The 20,369-nt window shown below is 43.9% G+C and overlaps 1 protein-coding gene and 1 long non-coding RNA gene across 4 annotated transcripts in view; one reads left to right on the top strand and one right to left on the bottom strand.

The window, feature by feature from the left end:
• Positions 1 to 2,763: 2,763 nt before the first annotated feature.
• LOC132208726 (uncharacterized) lies at positions 2,764 to 19,637 on the bottom strand. 3 transcript variants are annotated; one of them, XR_009444848.1, is made up of 4 exons: positions 19,429 to 19,637; positions 15,700 to 15,785; positions 10,524 to 10,624; positions 2,764 to 4,945 (listed from the first exon to the last, which is right to left on the bottom strand). It is a non-coding gene; the product is annotated as an uncharacterized LOC132208726 (long non-coding RNA). The 3 variants fall into 3 exon arrangements; XR_009444846.1 differs by having other exon boundaries at positions 15,744 to 15,785; positions 19,429 to 19,635; XR_009444847.1 differs by lacking the exon at positions 19,429 to 19,637 and having other exon boundaries at positions 15,632 to 15,743.
• The window catches only part of LOC132208725 (ral guanine nucleotide dissociation stimulator-like 1), a 78,286-nt gene continuing 77,155 nt past the window's right edge, over positions 19,239 to 20,369 (top strand). Inside the window, exon 1 of the mRNA XM_059644114.1 lies at positions 19,239 to 20,340. The gene's annotated coding sequence lies outside the window, so the exon portion shown is untranslated. The remainder of the gene's footprint in view (positions 20,341 to 20,369) is intronic.

The raw sequence follows: 20,369 nt of genomic DNA on the forward strand, positions 1-20,369 counted from the left end.
CTCCTCATTTTAGAATCAAACTGGCTTCACACTTTGCAACTGGCATAGGTCGAGGTAGAGATAAAAATAAGAATACAATCAAAATATTAGTAACTGCAAGTGTGGCCAGAAGAGAGCTGCAACTGGAAAGGAGCAGATTATGATTTAATCAGAAACAGCACTGAAGCGGAAGTGAAAACTGAGGATATTATTAGTGATAAAGGGAATATTGTGATATAAATCAGATCAGGACAAAATGGGCCAATGGTGGTTATGAACACTTTTCTTCCTCCTCGGGTGTTTGTAAGTGAAGGTGAAAAAAACCCTGGAATAAGAGTTGAGTTTGTCACTGAAAGTGAATACAATAGTTTCCTTCGTTGCCAAATACAGAGCTTAGAAATTGAGTCGCTGGTCACAGAATAAATGAATGGGCAGAGATAGAGAGACTTACCGGGAACACCAACAATAGCGAGGATGGGATAGTAACCCGCCTGAATAACCATCAGGACAGCTTCTATCCACAATGTTAATGGTAACCAATTGATAGAAAGATAGTAAAGGCCAGAGGATAAACTCCTGTCCATTGTTGGAACATTCCAATCTATTCCTCTCAGTTTCTTATACATTGTTGTCACATTCCCGGCTGTGGTTCTGAGATTCTGATCCATCATTTGGAACATCCCAATCTGCTGGTCACAGATTCTGATCTCTCCACATCTCTGGAGCTGCTGATCCCAATTGTGTTGAATATGCCACAGCCACAGATACTGTGGGATAACGCATTGGGAGAAACCCCTTATTAATAGAAGAGGGAAACCCTCCAGTGACACAGTTAGTATCCATGGAGACTGACATTAATTCGAGTCACTGAACAAACAGCTCCCGTTAACCCCTTTCACTCTGACACTTTTAATGTAACAACAATACCTGGTTTGGGTGACATTGCCTGCTATTGGTCTCAATGCCCATCTCCAATTCATCTCACAATGATAGAGACAGAGGAGAAAGTTGATACTTTCTCTGCACAGGCTCGATGATTCTGCTGTGTTATCCACATGTGATGACGTATGTAACCATTTTCCTCAGAGCCAAATGAGAGGTTGTTATTTCACCGAAGTCTCCTCCACCACAACAACTGCCAATCCAAACACATCTCTGGCCACAACTGCCTGGAGAAAGGCAGGAAATGTGGGTTTTGCTGAACTTTCCTCTCACTGCACTAATAAATGAACATTTTATCCTTAACACAATATTTTCAATAATTTGCTTCTAAAGTTGCAAACAAATTTTTTGCAGTTTATACAGCCTTTCCTGACCAATTTTTTAGCCTGAGCCCAAAACTAAACATTACATTTCCAATTGCTTTGCTTATTGGGAGTAAAGGGTCAGAGACAATATCTATGTGAGTGATTAAGGAACAGTAAGGAAGAGGGGACAGTGGCTGTGCAGACTGGACAGGACTAACATGATATCGCCCATTAGGCAATTTCTTCTTCATAGATGGAATAAAATAAAATGCAGAGAAAGAGACAGAATAAATTTGGCTGAAGGAATGGCGACTGACAGGTGAAAAAAACACGATAGGTTGCAACGGAACGGAGGAGAAATGATTTTATATACACTGTTTAATCAGCGTATGTGTGTAGACATATAAGATTGTTCACATATGCTCAACACATTCAGGGTTATTATTGGAGATATGATGAACACAATATGGCACAGACGATGTGACCTTGTCTTGTTTGTGTCTTGTTAACATTGCATTCAGTGGAGGGAACCCATCTCCCCCATTCACAACTTTATTTACTCTCATTGTACATCTGCTTCTCTTTCAACACAATTAAAAGCCCATTTGTATTTTGCACCGCATCCCAACACCCTCTGTTTTCTGTTAGCCCTCCTCCACCTCTGGTAAGGTATTAAAAAGGCCATTTTCTGAACCTGTTCAGTTCTGAAGAAGGGCCTCGCTGGACTTAAAGCCTTAACTCTGTTTCTCTGTCTCCAAAGATGCATCTAGACCTGCTGAGTTTCTCCAGAAATGAATCAGCACATTACACCGAAAGCCAATTCTCAAATTAGCCAGACCAATAGATATTTGCAGATCTAGCAAAATGAGCCAGAGTGAAATAAAAATGTTACATCAAGATGCAGAATTGCCTGTCCACAAAGTACATTCTTGCTGTCAGAACTCTACATGCTTTTCAGCACCTGAGGCATGTTCTGCTTAGGGCCTGCCACAATATCTCTGCCTTTCCCTGGCATTTTAGCACTTTGATGTCTCAACTAGAACCTAATGTCTCACAGTGCTCCTGTCTTGCCTGGCTGTTTACTGCAGGCATAAGCCATGCAGCTTATCACTGTTATTACCAGCAGTCAGTCAAGGGCGAGTCAGCAGATGGTCACCAGTTACATCTTCAAAATGCTCCAGTAGATTTGTTGAGCCTGAATTATGATCATCAATCCAAGCTGACCCTGTCCATTCCTGCCATTGGAGGTCAGTTTGATGAAATTCTCAAAAAGTGTTCGGGAGTTTGGGAGGTTCAAGTCCATAGCTCTCTGAAATTGCAACACAAGTAGATAAGATGGTGAAGAATTTTGCTTTCGTGGTACACAGCATCAGGATATGGTCAACGTGGATGTCTGGTTCATAAGTGGCATGTCAGAGCATGCACTGTTTGTACGAGAATTACTATGGTTTCAACTATGAAATGGCCACAACTTGATCAAAAGAGAAAGTGACCATCAAGCAGTTTGAACTGTCAGCTGTCAAATAAATTAAGACAGTTTAACGTATTTGCAGGAGTTTTTAATTTTTTTAAAAAATTCATTCATGGGATGATCACATCACTGGATAAGAATGGCAGTTTCCTTCCCTGTAGGCCATCGGTGAACAGATGGGTTTTTCCAACAAAGGCAATGGATTGACAGTCATCATCACATTCTTATTTCCAGATGGATTCACACCTAGGTCCCCAGACCAGTATCTCAGCCTCTAGGGAAGTGATGGACAGAAGACTAAGTAGAAAATATGTACTAGAAATCACACAATGTTTTGGTTTATGTTTCCGTCATGAGATCCATCACTGCTATGGACACCAGGTAAAGAGCTGACGAGACTGCAATGCTCCCAGGCAGAGTCACAGCGGTCACCAGGTTTCATAGCCGACGGGGAAAATGCAAATCAGGGATTATAGGACATGACTCAACCCAATCCTATGTTTGGATTTAAAACATTCCTTTGATTTTTATCCACAAACTGAAAGATTACATTGTTTCCAATAAACAAATGTCTGTGGGAGAGCAACAGAATCTGTCATTGTAAAGGTGTGCAGACCTATCTAACAAATAAAGGGCCATCGAGATCATCACAGAATTCCTACAGTGTGGAAGATGGCCATTCAGTCAATATCAACCCTGCAAAGAGCATCCCAACCAGTCTCACACCCTACCCTATCCCTGCATTTTGCACACAAGATACTATGGGCAATTTAGCATAGTGAATCTACATAATTTGCACATTTTTGGACTGTGGGAGGAAACCAGAGCATCTGGAGGAAACTCACGCAGACAGTGTCTGGGTAAGACAATCTTCGTCAGGTCAGTGCGGACTTGATGGGCTAAGTGGTCTGCTCCCACAGTGGAGGGATTCTATGATCTCCAGAAACAAGCCCAAAACACATGGTTTTTGAATCGACTATAACAAAGTGTGGAGCTGGATGAACACAGCAGGCCAAGCAGCATCTCAGGAGCACAAAAGCTGACGTTTCAGGCCTTGACCCTTCTCTAGGCCCGAAAAGTCAGCTTTTGTGCTCCTGAGATGCTGCTTGGCCTGCTATGTTCATCCAGCTCCACACTTTTTGTTATCTTGGATTCTCCAGCATCTGCAGTTCCCATTATCACTGATACTATTTTTGATTCTACTGTTAGCTATATTCAAACCAATCAACTTATTCAGAAATTTGCTGGTCGTTAACCAGGAACCAGGAATGTACCAGGAAATCCCTTTTCACATATCATGCAGGTGGATAGGCTTTAGTCAGTGTGAATGTGTCGATGTGTTGTGACAACGTGACTATTTCCAAGCTCTACCTTACACAACTGTTAGTGTGACATTTTATTCACAATACCAGCACCTTTAATTGAGCAGGTATCGGTAACATCTGTACAAACAGCCCAACACCATGGTTTATTTGATAGTGAGAGTGACAGCAATGTTCTTCAACTGTGGTTGTCTGCGAACTCGCTGGTGTGTTAACAGTTTGGATGACAATGAATCCCTTCCCACACAGAGCTCATGAAAGGTCTCTCCCCAGAGTGAACTCGCTGGTGTATCAGCGGGGAATTCGAGTCAGCAAAGCCTTTCCCTCACGCAGAACAGGTCAATGGTCTCTCTCCAGTGTGACTCTGGTGGTCAGTTTCTAGCTGGGATGGATGAAGAAATTCCTTCCTGCAATCTGCACATTTCCACACTGTCTCCCAGTGTCACTGCACTGGTGTTTGGACATTTCAGATGAATCTTCACAGACTCTTCAACACACACACCATGTGCATTTCTCCCCAATGTGAGTGCTGCTTTTTCCTTCAATGTTCAAAATCCTGAGAAAATTGGGTTGTGATAAACAAAGTGACCGTCAGACCTGGATGTGGGCCTGTTTAAATTCTCCAACTGCAGACTATACTTTCAAAGAGAAAGTAAGTAAGAAACCAGAAGGACACAGATTGTGAAACTGAGAAATTCTCTGGACATGTGTACAGCAACACTTGGGGAATATGCTGGATCACCATTAGAACAAATTCATTCATAAATATCCTCCAGGTAAGGGATCCAGTCAGTGTTTGCATCAAACTACCAAAAGAGAGAATTGGGAGAGCCAGCGAGGAAGGACAGTCATTGTATAGATCTGTAACTCCACCTTTCAATCCCTCTGAAAGAGTAAGAGCAGTGCAGAAGTAAAATTGTGGAAATCTGAAATGAAAACAAAAAAAATGCTTCATCAGCGTTGTACAGCACAAAACAATCCCTTTGGTCCCAGTTGTCCACGCTGACCAGATATCCCAAATTAATCTAATCCCATTTGCAAGCATTTGACCTATATTCTGCTACACGCTTCCTATTCACATACCTTTTAAATGTTGTAACTGTACCAGCTTCCTCTGGCACCTCATTCTGCACAGGCACCACCCACTTTCCCTTTAAAAAAAGGAAATTTGCTGGAAAAGCTCAGCAGGCCTGGTGGCATCTGTGGAGGAGGGGGAAAAAAGTTAACATTTCGGGACCGGTGACCCTTCCTCAGAACCCGAAACTCTTCTCTCCTCCACAGATGCTGCCAAACCTGCTGAGCTTTTCCAGCAACTTTGTTTTCTTTTCAGATTTACAGCATCTGCAGTTCTTTTGGCTCCCTTTTAAAGACTTTCCCTCTCAGCTTAAGCCAATGTTATTAGTTCTAGTCTCTAATTCAGGTTAGTTCTTCCCTAACCTGGGAAAACAATCTTGGCCATTCACCCTACACCCACCATAATTTTATTAACCTCTATAAGGTCACCCCTCAGCCTTCAATGCTCCAGGTAAAATAGCCCCAGCATATTCAACCTCTCCCTACATCTCAAAACTTCCACCTCCTGCAACATCCTTATAAATCTTTTCTGCACCCTGCCAAGTTTAACAGCATCATTCCTATAGCAGGGAGACCAGAACTGAACACAATATTCCAAAAGCAGCATAATCAATGTCTTGTTCAGCCTATAACATGACCTCCCAACTCCTACACTCAATGCACTGACCAATAAATGCCAGCACAGCAAATATCATCTTCACTACCTTCTGTACCTGCAATCCACCTTCAAGGAACTGTGCACCTGCACCCCAAGGAGTCTCTGTTGCATAACAGCCCCGAGGGCCTCATCAGTAACTGTTTAAGTCCTGCCCTGATTTGTCATTGCCATAATGCAAATCGCTCACATTTATCTGAACTAAGTGTATTTCTATCACTCCTTGGCCCATCAACCCATTGATTACGTTCCCATTGTACTTGGGAAGTAAACTCCTTTGCTGTCTACTACAACAACAATAATTTTAGTGTCATCTGCAAACTTACTAACCATTCCTCCAATATTCATTCCACATGATTTGCATCAATGATAAAAAAAGCAGTGGACCCAGCACCAATCCTTGCAGCACACTGCTGTTCATAGTCTTCCAGACTGAACCCGCTCCCCGCCCCCCACCATGATCCTGTTTCCTACCTTCAAGCCAATTTTGTTTCAAATAGCTAACTCTCCCTGGGTTCCATTTGATCTAATCTTGCTAACCAGTCTGTCATGTGGAGCTTTGGTGAATGCCTTGCTGAAGTCCATAATAGACAGTGTCCACTGCTTTGCCTTCTTCAATCTTCTTTGTCACTTCTTCAAAAAACTCAATCAAGTTAGTGAGACAAGATTTCCTACTCACAAAGCCATGTCTACCATCCCTAATCAGTCTTTGCTTCTCTAACCACATGCAAATCCTGTCCCTCAGAATCCCCTCCAGCAATTTACCCACCACTGACATCAGGCTCAACGGTCGATGGTCCTCTGGCTTTTCCTTAAAGAATGGCACCACATTAGCCACCCGGCCTTCTGGCACTTCACTAGTGTCAGTGATACAAATACCTCAGCAAGGGGCCAGCAATTACTTCCCCAGCTTCTCCCAGAGTTTGTGGGTAACACCTGATCAGGTGCCAGGAACCTATCCACCTTTATGCATTTTAAGACATCCAGCACCTAGATCTCTGTAATATAGACACTTCTCACGACTCATTATTTATGATTCCAAGCTCTCTCACTGCCATATCCTTCTCTGCAGTAAATACTAATGCGAATACTCATTCACTATCTCAGCCTGCAGTTCCACACAGACAGCCTTGTTGATCTTTAAAGGGGCCCCTATTTTTTCCCTTGTTGTTTTTATGTCCCAAATGAAGTTTCAGAATCTCTTGGGATTCCCCTTAACTCAATTTGCCAAAGATAGCTCATGTCTCCTTTTTGCCGTCCTGATTTCCCTCAAGTATACTCCTACTGCCCCTATACTTTGAAGGATTGACCCAAATCCTGATGTCAGTACCCAACATGTGCTGCCTTCTTTTTCTTGACCAGAGCCTCAATTTCTCCAGTCAGCCAGTATCCCCTACATTTACCAGCCTTGCCCTTCACGTGAACAGGAACATGTGCCTGGCTCTCCTTATTTTAGTTTTGAGGGCCTCCCACTTTCCAAGCATTCCTTGACCTACATATTACCTCTCCCGATCATCTTTTGGAAGTTCTTGCCCAATAATGTCAAAGTTGGCCTTACTTCAATTTAATGCATATTTAGAATTTTGAAATGTATAAGTTTTATATGTAAACTGATCACATCTGCCTGCATCTGGCATATACTCCTCTAAAGCTCTCTTATCTATGTCCCTATTCAAGTGTCTTTTAAACAATGTGACTGTACCTGTATCTGCCACTTCCTCTGAGTTTGTTCCACACGTGGACAAGTTCGTAAAAATAAAAAAAATCCATGTCTTTTTAAATATGTATTTCTCCTCTCACCTTACATACATGTCCCCTTGTCTTGAAATCACCCAACCTTGGGAATAAACCCTTGCTATTCGCATAATCTGTGCCCTCATGATTTTATCAACCTCTAAGGTCACTCCTTAACCCATTATACTCCAGTGAGAAAAGTCCTAGCTTTGTCTGTCTATTTGATAATCAAGCTCTCCAATCCTGGCAACATCCCAGCAAGTCTGTTCTGAACTGTCTCCAGTTCAATAATAATGTCCTTCCTGTAACAGGGCAACCAGAGCTGCACACAATACCTCAAATGAAGCCTCAATGTCCTATACAACCTCAACATAACATCCCAACTCTGAGACTCAGAGGTCTGAGCAATGAAAGCAAGTGTGCTAAACAACATATTAACCACCCTGACTACTTGTCTACATAAACTTCAAAGAATTATGTACCTGAATCTCAGCATTTCTCTGTTTCACAACTCTACCCTGGGTGCAACCATCAATTGTTGGTCCTACCCTGTTCATTTTACCAAAATACAATATCTCACATTTATTCAAATTGAACTTCATCCTCCACTTCTCAACCCATTGACATAATTGATCAAGATCTCACTGTCATCTTAGATAACCTTCACTAACCACTAATTCTCGTATCGTCTGCAAACTTACTAATCTTGTCCCTTAAATTCGCATCCAAATCATTAATATAAATGAGAAACAAAAGTGGCCCCTGCACAGATTGCTGTGGAACACACTGGTCACAGAACTCCACTCTGAAAAATCCCCAACACCACATTCTCTCCGACAACTAAGCCAATTCCGCTTCCAATAAGCGAGCTCTTCCTGAATCACGTGTGATCTAACTTTACTCATTAGTCTACCACGTGGAACCCGGTCAAAGGCTTCACTCTCACTCTGGGAGGTGCTGCAAATCTGACCCAATTCCCCCGCTATTTGTCCATCATTCCTTGAAAAGTTAAATCCCAACTCTCTTCTGAGAAGAACTGCTAAATCTGCATCCAGCTACCATTCAGACTGTTCCAGATCCTGGGAACTTGCTGAGTCAAACAAACAATCTTCACATTTTCACCCTGCATTATTTGCCAATTAGCTGAATGTTGTATTCTACGGTTACCAAACATTGCTACAATGGAGAATTATCTCGGCTTCTGTTAGCTCTCTCCAAGCCAGAGACCCACCATAATTTTAATTGACTTATGGGATGTGGTCTTTCCTGCACAAACTAATATTGATTGCCCATTTTTATTGGATTTGGAGAAAGTGGTACTTTCTATGACTGCTGCACTCCATGTGCTGTAAGTACACCACTGTGTTGTTATGATGATAATCCACCCTGGAGCCTCACTACCCTCCCGATTGCAGGAATCATACCTCAAACTTCACTACCCACCTGATCATGCCCTCGAGCCTCACTACCTGCATTACTGCAGGCATTACCATCGAGCCTCAACACGCTTCACATCTCTGGAATCCCTCCCCAGCCTCACTACCTGCCTATCGTTGGAATCCCCCACTAGCCACATAACTCACACCATCTATTCAGATTCCTCCAGTCTCACAAACCACCTCATCTCTAATCTCCTCCAGCCCACAAACTTCTTTAGCTCTATAATTGTCTTCAGCCTCACAAACCTCCCTTTGTCTGAGGTCTCCTCCAGCCTCACAATCTTCCCCATTTCTGTAATCTCATCCAAGCTCACTTTTCCCTATTTTTGGAATCTTCTCCGGTCTCAGAACCCTTCCTGTCTCTAATATCGTCCAGCCTCACAAATGGATGATACAAGAATGATATTTCTTTCCTCTAATACAATCCTTATTTTTATACATCCACTTGATGGCGGTACTTTCAATTTCCTGGGCTTCAGGCCCCTGAATTTCGAGGTAAACCGCATTACGTCTATACCTCACTTTTCTCCCGAAAATACTGACCAATCATGAGTCATTTGTTCTAATATCTCATATTCTGAAATGACTTGACATATTGCTGGGTATCCTCCTATGTGAAGAGTCTCGGAGGTCTACAGCACAGAAAAAGTCTTTGTGGCCCATCCAGCCTGTGCCAGTTAAAAACCACCACCTAACTATTCTAATCTAATTTTCCAGAACTTGGCCCATAGACTCTGCATTGGCATCACAAGTGTGCATCTATATATATCTTAAACGCTATGAGGATCTCTGTGCCTACCACCCTCACAGACAGTGAGGTTCAGTGCCATTGTCACAGCATGATGACATTACAGACAGGAAAAGAGACGAGCTGAGTCTGTGCAAACCAAAGATCCCCCACACACTGTGAAAGACGGGAGGGTGCCTGATCGGAGGCAGAGGAGATTTAACAGAATGGTTTGTAGGGAGAGGGTTTTTAGTTGCATGGTTAGGGCTGTTTTTATTATAATTTTGTGTGACTTAGACATTTCTGGTACATATTGAGAATATCCATCTACAATAGATGGACTTCCTCTCAATCTCTCTCCTCGCCTGGGGTGCAGTAATCTTCAGGTTAAACCAGCCCTATGGTCAGGTAGGACAATGGTGACTTTACCTTAGGCATAGTGATGCCACTGTGCCTCGGTGGTGTAGAGGGGAATGTTGCATGTGGTGGATGGGACACCACTCTGACACTGCTTCATCTGGAGGATGTTACCTTTCTTTAATATTGTTGGGGCTGTACTCATGCAGGGAAGTGGAAAATGTTCCAACACAATCCGGATGAGTGCCTTACACACAGGAAACAAACTGTCATTGGGTAATCAGGTGCTTGGGGAAACTAAGATTGATCTCCTTGTAACAAAGGATTTTGAGGGGACCTTTGATAGGAGGTGTTTACAAAAGATAAACATTAGGACGGCAAAATGTACACTCAACTGGCCATAAAAAAGGGCTACAGGACATATATTAAAAGTCGTAGGAAAGATCTATTGAGAGAATGGGGTAATAAGAAAGAAATTTTACATGGCAAATGGGAATGAGCAGGAACACAATACTCACACACAATGCGAATATCCAGGTCCTGATTGAATTGAGTAATTCTGTCAGAGTTTGGTGTTACAATTATTGAGCTTCCTACCTGAAAGTCCACTTGTAATATCCTGTAACACAAATTCATAAAATCCATCACTGTCAGAGTAGGAATCCACAACATCCCCTCCTCCTGGCCGAGGGTAACTGTGCATTGTTCCTGCTGCACATTATTCCTTGTGGGAGTCAGCAGCTGATTCGAGGGATTTCTATTTGGGTTTCTAGGAATTTCCACATTGGGGCTTCATGTCACTGAACAGAACAACAGGTGTTTGACACAAGGCAAAGAATGGCCAAGATTTAGTGAGATGCAGGCAGCAGGATTTGCTTCCTTTTCTTTCCTTCTGTGCTGCTGCACTGCCACAATGAGACATCAGCTTTTCCGGCCCAATGCAACTTGATGAACAAGTTGTCTCGATTCTGAGAAATGGGCAGTAAGCTTCTCCCAGTCATTTGAAAAAACGCCCCTTAAAAAGGCAGCAATTACGTATGTGTCATGTTGCCCAGTGCTCCCAACAAAAAGATGAGAAGAATGAGGAAGGATCTCATAAAAAGGGATAACAGTCAAGTTCCATGAGGGTTAGAGTTTATGGAGAGATATTGATAAATGGGCGACAAGTCGGCAAATGGAGTATAATTTGGGAAAACGTGAAGTTGCTAATTTTTGAGGAGATGACCAAAGAACAGTGTTATTTAAAAATGTAAAAACTGTGGAAAACTGCAACACAAAAGGGATTCAGGAATAATTGTGCAGGAAGCATGAAGCGAGCATACAGTTGCAACAGGTAATCGGGAAGGGTCATGGGATGTTATCCTTATGTCAAGGTGTTTGCAGTAGAAGAGTTTGGAATACATGTCTTAGGACAAATGTACAACTTGCTGGCAAGACCACATCTGGAAGAATGTGAGCAGCTTTTTTGGTCCACTTATTTGAGCAAGTATATAACTTCACTGGAGGCATTTCAAAGAAGATGAACTAAGATGATCATTGGTTTGGAGGGATTATGTTTTAAGCTAAGACGAAACAGGTCTGGAATATACTAACTAGATTTTTTTGAAGAATGAGAGATGTTCTAATTAAAAATAGAGGATTCTCAAGGGAGTTGACAGGATAAATGCTGAGGAAATATTTCTCATCGTGGGAGCAGATTCTCGATAAGGCAGAGAAGAGAGGGTTCTCTTTTGGAATTGTCAAGCTTAAGGCAACACAGACATGGGTAAGGGGTTTCAGTCGCGAATGAGCTGGAGTGAGGTGGAGAGAAGGAGCATTTTAGAGATTGAAATGTATTTGTGGTATTTGTGGTATCTGGCATTTGTGATTGAAATGTACGGTAAGATGTTCATCTTGAGACCAGATATGACAGCATTATTGAGAAGGGTGCAGTTCAGCCTCAGACAGTTCCCAATGAGAGGGATGGATTCAGTACAATAGTAAGGAAAAATAATTTGTAATAATAACTGAAGGCAATGTGTTTTACTATCACAAAGTGTTATTGGAGGAAATTTCAACTAATCAAGTAGTGGAAGCATGATAAGCAGTTTTATAACTGAGTAACAGTGGAGCAAAGTGATGGAGACGAGTTAGATCTGAACATTGTAGAATACATGTGAAAGTTAACACAGTGCTTGTGGAAGATCTCACCTCCTGGAAGTATGTTGGTGAGAAACAGCATGGGCCAAGGATAGATCCTGGAGGGACATTTACGACATGAATTTCAGACAGGAAAGAGAGATGGAGTGGGATTTTCCAATGACGGTGAGGTCGAACATTGGTTTTAAACAGAATGGGTGAGAAGGACATAACCAGAAAAGAGAAACAGACAGAACAAGTAACAATATCTGTGAATTGGCATGGGGGAAGAGGCAGGGAGGAGGAGGAGGAGGAGAAATAAGAGTTGGAATATTTGTAGTTTAGTGAGAATAGGGCAAAGTGTTAAGATGAGCTCTGATAAGGCTTGACATGAAACTGGACAAAGATGCAAGTTTAAGCCTAAAACGAGGAGCAACATGCTAAGCAATTTGGTTTGGTGGGCTTGTGGAAGAGAGGGAAGCAGCAGAGGCAGCTGATTGGATTGTCTCAATCTTAGTGACATAGAAACTGCATGTGTCTCCTTCACTTGCTGTTGGAGCGGAGGATGGAGGAGACAGGATGATGGACAGTGTTTTGCAAAGAAACAATGCCTGTGTTAGTGATATTTAAAAATGAGTGAACAAACCTGATGACTAACTTTTATCCAGAATGTTAAAATGTACAACAGAAGTCCAGGTTCAAATCCTATCTCAGCAGATGGTGGAATTTGAATTCAATTAAAAAAAAAACTGGAAGAATCAACTGGTTGCCATGGCAACAATTGCTGATGACAGAGTGAAAAAAAAATCTAATGTCCTTCGGGGAAAGAAATTTGCCAACCTCAGCAAGCCACTCAGTTGCAAATCACTGCAAAGTTTCAACAAAGGAATGAAGCTGGGTGGCCCATTTGGCATCTACCAGGGAACTAGGAAAGACAACTGCAGAATCAGCCCTATCGGCCCCCCAAACTCCTGCTTAATAATATCTGGGGGCTAGTGGCAAAATTTGGAGAGCCGCTTCAAAGACGAGTCAAGGAACAGTGTCAGACTCATGGAAACATACCTGGCAAACAATGACACACACCACTATCATTGTCCTTAGTGAAGCCCTGTCCCAGCAGACGTGACAGCACAGTGCTATTCTGACCAGATTATTTGACCTGGGAGTACTCAACATTGACTCTGACGCCTGGAAGTCTCATGGCTCCTGCTGATTACCATGTACCATCCTCCCTTGGTTGATAAATCAGCAGTAGTATTATCGCTAGATTATTAATCCAGAGACCCAGATAACATTCTGAGGACCTGGGTTCGCATCCTGCCATGGCAGATGGTGAAACATGAATTAAATAATGATCTGGAACTAAGATTCTCATGATGACCATGAAGCCATTGCCAATTATCAGGAAAGACCCATCTGGTTCACTTATGCCCTTTCCGGAAATGTGCCATCCTTACCTGGTCTGGATGACATGTGACTCCAAACCCATAGTGATGTGCTTGACTCTTAACTGCCTTCCAGGTAATAAACGCTGGTCCAGCCAGCGATTTCCACATCCCAAGAGGGAATTTTAAGAAACAAAAAACTCCATCATGTTGAACAGCACTTGGAGAAAGCACTGCGAGTGTGAATAGCACTAAATGTACTCAATGTCCACATCAGGAGTAGTTTGCAGGAGGATTACCAATCAGGCTGGTCGGGTCCTGAAGGACAAAGCTGCTTGGCTGGGACTGCAGCAGGTGCTGACGCACCAAACGGGGAAAATATAGCTGATCTCATCACCACCAATTTCCCAGCTGCAGAGGCATCTGTCCATGACAGGATTGTTAACAGCAACCACCGCACAGTCCTGTGGAGACAAAGCCTCATCTTAAACTTGAGAATACCCCCCATTGCGTTGGGTGGCACTAACTTCGGCTAAAAGGGACAGACTTGGAACAGACACAGGAGCTCAAAACCAGATATCTATGAGGCTTTGAGAGAGACTGCAACAGTAGCAGACCTTCTCCAGCACAATCTGTAACCTCATGGCCCAGCATATCCTACAGACAGCCATTGCCATTGATCCAGGGGACCAACACTGGTTGAACGGAGAGTATTGGAGGGCACGCCAAGGGCAGCACCAGGCATACCTAAAAAATAAGGTGCCAACCTGGTAAAACCACCAAACAGGACTATCTGCATGCCAAATAGCATAAGCAGCAAGAGTTAGAGCTAAGCCACCCCATAACCAATAGATCAGATGCAAGCTCTGCAGTTCTGCCACACCCAGTCGTGAACAGTGATGGACAATTAAACAACTCACTGGAGGAAGAATGCCAAAAATCCCCATCTTTACCCGACACAGGAGCCCAACCTATCCATGCAAAAGACAAGTCTGCAGCAATCTTCAGCCAGAAGTGCCAACTGGATGATCCAACTCAGCCTTCTCCAGAGGTCCCCAACATCAGAGATGTGAGTTTTCATCCAATTTGATTCATTTCACATAATATTAAAGAAATGAATGAACAGTGCAAAGGTTATGGGCCCTGGCAACACTCTGACTAGTGCTCTACAGCTTGCTAGCATCCAAGCCAAACTATTTCAGTCCTGCTACAGCGCTGGCATCTACTAACAATTTGGGAAACTGCCCAGGTCTGTTCAGCACAAAAACATTGAAAATCGAACCCGACCAATTTCCCCTCAAGCAATCTACTCTCTATCATCAGTAAAGTGATAGAAGGTGTTGTCACAGCAGTATTAAGCAGCACTTACTCAGCAGTAACCTGCTCAGTGACACCCAGTTTGGGCCATGGTGGGCACTCGGTTCCTGATCTTATTACAGACTTGATCCGCAAATTCACAAACAGCTGAATTCCTGACGTGAGGTGAGGGTAAACAGCAGAGCCCTGCACAAAAACCACTTATTTCCACTTCAGTGACAATGACTGACAGTGACACCTTAGTTTCAGCTCATCTGCTGAACCTCTCATCTATTCCTGTGTTATCTCTAGGCTTAACTACCCAAATTCACTGCCAGTTGGCCTCCCACATTCAACATCCCTGCAATCTCAAGAATACCTAAAATTCTGCTGCACACAAGTTCATTTGTACCAAGACCTGTTCACCATCACTACTGTGCTCCCTGAACCACAAAGGCTCCTATTTATAAGCAACAATTTAAAATTCTCACCCGTGATTTAATTCCTGGCTGTGATGAGCCCTATCTCCCTGCACCAAACAACCTTCAAGACTTCGATAACTCATTTAGTTCCAGACTCCAACAATGCGTTTAATCATCCCTTCACTATTGGAGGCTGTTTCTAAAGTTGCCAGAAAACGTGATCTGGAATTCCCCTGATAAACCTCTTAGGTTTGCTTTCCTTGAGAGAGTCAGGAAAACCTGTAGATTTGGTAACTTTTTGGTCACCTGACCTAATATGGCCTTACGTCAAAAGTTTGTTGATAATATTTTTGTGAAATTATAAAACATGATAAAAATACAAATAGTTTGTTGATTTGGACATACACCATTAGCTCTTCAGTATCGCTAGATGAATGATCTGTAACTTCTCAAATGGAGCATTGTGAGAGCACCTTTATCATACAAACTGCAGTAGCACACGAAAGTTAAACATCACCTTCTCCACAGGTAACAGGGCTTTGGCAACGATCGCTGGTATCTGTGGAAGGAGAAACACACAGTAAATGCTGCAGAAGTGCAAAATGAATGACACAGATAAAAACGCTGTAGAATTTGGTGGTCTGAAATGGAAGAAAAATACACTCTCTTTCTGGGAAAATATTTCCTGACTGTGAAAGATACCATTCAAAAATTAATCTGGTAAGAGAGCAGCACATGGTCAGGGGGTGGGCAGCAGTGGAAAATTTATTTACAAAAAAGGTACAAGGAAATTACAGTAAAATACTACAGAGATCAAATCTATCCATCATTAGAGACTGAAGAGATTAGACACCGACAAAGGTGATCAGGGAGCACAGAAGTGAGCAAGAGCAGTGTGAGCTGCTATGATCCAACAGTCTGGGAAAAAAAATCCATAAGAAACAAACATTTCTCTTGGATAAGAGATAATAGGAACTGCAGATGCTGGAGAATCCAAGATAACAAGGTGTGGAGCTGGATGAACACAGCAGGCCAAGGAGCATCTTCGGAGCAGGAAAGCTGACGTTTTGGGCCTGGACACTTCATCAGAAATGGGGGAGGGGAAGAGGATTCTGAACGAAATAGGGAGAGAGGGGGAGACAGATCAAAGATGGAGAGAAAAGATATTTGGAGAGGAGACAGACAAGTTAAAGAGGCGGGCATGGAGCAGGTAAAGATGAGGAGAGGTGGGGAGGTAGGGAGGTGATAGGTCAGTCCAGGGAGGACAGACAGGTCAAGGGGGTGGGATGAAGTTAGTAAGCAGGAAATAGGGGTGCAGCTTGAGGTGGGAGGAGGCGATAGGAGAGAGGAAGAACAGGTTAGGGAGGGAGGGACAAGCTGGGCTAGTTTTGGGATGCAGTTGGGGGAGGGGAGATTTTGAGGCTTCTGAAATCCACATGGACACCATTGGGCTGCAGGGTTCCCAGGCAGAATATGTGTTGCTGTTCCTGCAACCCTTGGGTGGCATCATTGTGGCACTGCAGGTGGCCCAGGATGGACATGTCATCTGAGGAATGGGATGGGGAGTTGAAATGGTTCGTGACTGGGAGATGCAGTTGTTTCTTGCGAACTGAGCGTAGGTGTTCTGCAAAGCAGTCCCCAAGCCTCCGCTTGGTTTCCGCAATGTAGAGGAGGCCACAACGGGTAGAGGGGATGCAGTATACCACATTGGCAGATGTGAAGGTGAACATCTGCTCGATGTAGAAAGTCTTCTTGGGGCCTGGGATTGGGGGGGGGGGGGGGAGAAGAGGGAGGAGGTGTGGAGGCAAGTGTAGCACTTCCTTTGGTTGCAGGGGAAGGTGCTGGGAGTAGTGGGGTTGGAGGGCAGTGTGGAGCGGACAAGGGAGTCACGGAGAGACTGGTCTCTCCGGAAGGCAAGCAAGGGTGGGGAGGGAAAAATGTCTTTGATGGTGAGGTCGGATTGCTGATGGCGGAAGTGTCAGAGGATGACGTGTTCGATCCGGAGATTGGTGGAGTGGTATGTGAGGATGAGGGGGATTCTTTTTCAGTTGTTATTGCAGGGATAGGGTGCGAGGGAGGAGTTGTAGAAAAATGCAGGAGACACGGTCAAGGGTGTTCTTGACCACTCTGGTGGGGAGGTGGGGAGTGGAGTTGCGGTCCTTGAAAAACAAGGGCATCATAGATGTACGGGAGTGGAATCCTGGGAGCAGATGCGGCAGAGGTGAAGCAATTGGGAATAGGAGATGGCATTTTTGCAGGACGGTGGGTGGGTGTGAGATGTTAATGTGATAACATCCCATTAATTTAAAGAAGTATAGAAATCAAAGTCTTTCATCTGCATTTGATTCCTATACAGAGACTTTGATTTATAGAAGTAAAGTCTTTTATCTACTCACATCGGTATGCAGACACTGCCCTGAAGCTTCCTGCCCAGCTAGGAATTCAGTGTAAAGCTTTTGTAACTCCTTATCTTCTCACACATCGGCATGCAGACACTGTCTTAAGTTTCCTGACTGAACTGAAATTAGAATCAATCTGTATCAAATAGGGTTAGGTGGGGAAATTTTGTAAAGGTGTGAAACCTCTAAAGCATGTAACTTCTGTCGCTGACTAAGGGGCCAGGGCACTGACTTTGTCCTAGCCAGACATACTGGCAACTTGAAATCACAATCTGTCCCGGACAACAACTCAAAATCACCTCCTGCCATGAGCAGCTACTTCACAAGCAATCGATACTATATCCTGGTCTTTTATGTTATCGATGTAATAATTGCTTGGTATCCTGTTTTTGTCTGTTGTAGTAATTGTTTTATGTATCATGTCATTGGAGGTTGTGAAATCGTTTTCTGTATCATGTCTTTTGTAAAGTATAAAAAGCAGGGACTGTCCGGAGAGAACTCCTTGTGAGACTTTGCACTGTGTGCCGGGTTGAGTACAGTGATTCTTCACAGCTTGTACTTGCCTGGTAAGAAAATGATTGGTGTTTTTCTAAACAGGTCAGTGTCTTGTTATTGCAGCACGTCCGTGAGGGTCTCCGAAAACAAACTTGACAGGTGGGAGGTGGTGTATTCTAGGTAGCTGTGGGAGTCAGTGGGCTTGAAATATATATCGGTTTTGAGATTGTTCCCCAAGATGGAAATAGAGGACCAGGAAGGTGAGAGAGGTGGTTAGAGATGGTCCAGGTGAACTTAAGGTTGGGGTGGAAGGTGTTGGTGAAGTGGGCGAACTGTTCGAGCTCCTCATAGGAGCACGAGGCAGCGCCGATCCAGTACATGGATGACTGTAGGAAGAGGTACGGAAGAGGGATTGTTCCAACAAAGAGGCAGGCAAAGCTTGGGCCCATGCAGGTACCCATGGCCACCCCCTTTGTCTGTAGGCAGTGGGACGAGTTCACCGAAGCACATAATGGCGTCAGTGGAGGGGAACTGGTCAGACCTGCAGGACAGGAAATAGCGTAGGGCTTTGAGGCCATCTGTATGGGGTATGCAGGTGCTAATGTGGTATACTGCACCGCTGCACCCGTTCTGGCCTCCTCTACATCAGGGAAACCAAGCAGAGGCTTGGGGACCGCTTTACAGAACACCTACACTCAGTTCGCAATAAACAATTGCTCATCCCCACCTCCCTAACCTGCTCTTCCTCTCACCTATCCCCTCCTCCCATCTCAAGCCACACCCCCATTTCCTACTTGCTAACCTCATCCCACCCCTTTGACTTGTTGGTCCTCCATAGACTGACCCATCCCCTCCCCACCTACACTCACCTTTACCTGCTCCATCCCCACCTCTTTAACTTGTCTGTCTCCTCTCCACTTGTCTCCCACTCTCTCCCTGTTTGTTTCAGCATCCCCTTCCCCTCCCCCATTTCTGAAGGGTGTGGGCCCGAATACGTCAGTTTTCCTGTTTCTCTGATGCTGCCTGTCCTGTTGTGTTCCTCCAGCTTCACCCCCGGCCCTTTTAAAGTTTCAAAGCTGTCGCGCATGCGCCCCGCGGATCACTGCCCCCAATAAAGATGGTGACGATCACACGGGCCTATCGCCATCTGAGGCGTTGATTTGTTTTCTGCAAACGTGAGTCTGGGAGTTTCAAATGGGTGTGTTTTCCGACGTGCACTAACTGTTTGTAAAACTTCCAAACCCATACGAATATCACTTCCCTCCAGCTTTCTACCGTTTTGCTTTCTTTACTGTGGCCTGCTCTTACCTCAATTGCACAAATCTTGGTCTCAGCGAGGGATCTAGGCCCGAAACGTCAGCTTTCCTGCTCCTCTGATGCTGCTTGACCTGCTGTGTACATCCAGCTGCACACCGTGTTATCTCGGATTCTCCAGCATCTGCCGTTCCGGTTTTCTCAGCGACTCTGCACCGCACTCGTGGATGATCACGTGGTTTTCACTGATCCCGCCCTCCCTTCATTCTGATTGGGCGACATCCGTCCGGTCATGCACGGCACACCTGTGCTCCTATTGGTCGCGCACTGACATCAATCAGCCAGACTTCACTGTGAGCTGGAGCATGCGCAGTGCTTTGTGTTATTGTTCGAAGCAAATGAACGTCGTCGCAATGTTTCATTTTGAGACGAATGAGACTGAAAACTGGATCTGTCTTTTTACCTTCACAGATGCTGCCAGACCTGCTGAGCTTTTCCAGCAACTTTGCTTTTGTTCCTGATTGACAACATCCCAGTTCTTTTGTTATTTTTTAATAAGTCGCGATTGAAAAGGCTTCCTGCCGCTCAAAGCTAAAGGTACTCTTGATACCGCTCTGTCAGCCAATAGAGAAATAGCGGTGAAATAAGGGTAATAAATACAGGTCTAGCAGTCCTCAGGTAAGATGTAAAGGGAATAATTATGAATATGAAGAACATCACGTGGTGAAGTGAGGTGAGTGTTGTTCATATGAACTGTGATTGGGCAGAGAGGGAGGTTAATCAAAAAAGAACAAGCAGAAAAGAGATTCTCAAGAAAGGTCTGTGCAATGGAAAGCAACGAGAATCAGAAGATAAAAGCCCAACACAAGAAAAAGTTTGAAGACCGCGGCTGCAGAAACTCCAATAAGTTGTTTCACTGCTCTACTGCCTAGTTATTGACTTAAGCAGTATAATCCACATTCAACTGTAAGTAGCTATCTGAGTTTGTCACTGTA

Source organism: Stegostoma tigrinum, unplaced genomic scaffold, assembly GCF_030684315.1.
Source record: "Stegostoma tigrinum isolate sSteTig4 unplaced genomic scaffold, sSteTig4.hap1 scaffold_53, whole genome shotgun sequence".
NCBI lineage: Eukaryota > Metazoa > Chordata > Chondrichthyes > Orectolobiformes > Stegostomatidae > Stegostoma > Stegostoma tigrinum.